We start from the raw sequence: 1,522 nt of genomic DNA on the forward strand, positions 1-1,522 counted from the left end.
GTAAGCGACGGAGTGCCAACAAGTCCCAACCCATTAATTATATCTAGAATGTAGTATATTTAATAATTCACAGGGTTGCGGAATTCTTTTACTATTTGCGTTGTTGGCATTTAGCGCCGAAAACGTTCGCTACCCAAGACTCTAAAAGCCATTTTCTCATTCATTAAAAAGAAAAAGAGTGTCACGGATCACGTAAATCCACTGAAGAGAGATCAGATAATTATCAGACACCATACAGCAAAAAAGTTATTTCTGTACAAGATGTTAGCGTTTAGGTTTTTTTTTTTTTTCTTTGATAAACAAGAATGTACTGGTTATTTACGGGTCCGGTTTTAAACCATTCTATATCTACAATATATATAGATACTGACAAATGGATTATTAATATCCTGTATTGACATTATAGGCACCGAGACTATTATATCAGTGCAACACACCAACCGAAAAAATATTTAGTGCCTTTCAAAAACAAAAATATGTAATTTTTTTAATCTTTTACTTGTATCAGTCATTGGACTGCGGTCATGCTGGGACTACCTTGAAAGGTAGTCGAACAATCGACAGGGTACGGAATCGTAAACAAACATCGGCCGAGCGACGATGGGAGATAAACACAACAAAGGCACATACTCATCTATATATTTATACATGTAAGACGGGCTTTTTCAGCTACTGTCTACCAAATCCACTTACAGGGATTGGTTCGACCCAGGGTTACATAGGAGACACTTGCCCAAGATACCGCGCAGTGAGACTAAACCCAGGATCACATGGTCTGGAAACAGGCTAAGCACGCTTAGATTTTTTTTCTTTTTACTGACGCGAAAATATCGTTAGAAATATTTAACTACAATAATCCCTCGACCATCGCGGGTGTTACGTTCCGAAACCTCCCACAGAAATAATTAAAATCTATTGGCCGCAAAAATCCGCAATATACTGAGGAGTCCGCAACATGGCGAGGTATTACTGTACTGTTTTTATTAACACCTTCACGCCACCAAATAACTGTATTTAAATTAGTTTGTACCCTAATACTGACAACAACGTTTGTTTATTCCGTTTTGAATCTTATTTTAACTGCAATTAACAGTCTTAATATGCAATAAGACCTTTCTTTTTTTATCGAGATATGAAAAATATGCATAAGGTATCTAAATTGTGTTGACGCTGTATTGGTCACTGAAGCATTTGACCTAACATTGACTTACATTAATTTGACCTAACATTGACTTACATTAATTTGACCTAACATTGACTTACATTAATTTGACCTAACATTGACTTACATTAATTTGACCTAACATTGAGATTGATTTACAACACACAAGTCGAGGCTTTAATGTGTGAAATGATATTTGTTTTACTAAGAAAACATTGCAAGCAAGAGATGTTGCTTCAACCATTAAAAGTTGAAGATACTGTCAAGGCATCATAAACGAAACAGACAAGAACAAAGAAAAATTATTTCATATGAGTTTCGTCTTTTAGAACTGAAGTGAAAGGCAACAAGTGTCAGTCA

The sequence above is a fragment of the Octopus bimaculoides genome, chromosome 2 (genome assembly GCF_001194135.2).
Source record: "Octopus bimaculoides isolate UCB-OBI-ISO-001 chromosome 2, ASM119413v2, whole genome shotgun sequence".
Classification (NCBI taxonomy): Eukaryota; Metazoa; Mollusca; class Cephalopoda; order Octopoda; family Octopodidae; genus Octopus; species Octopus bimaculoides.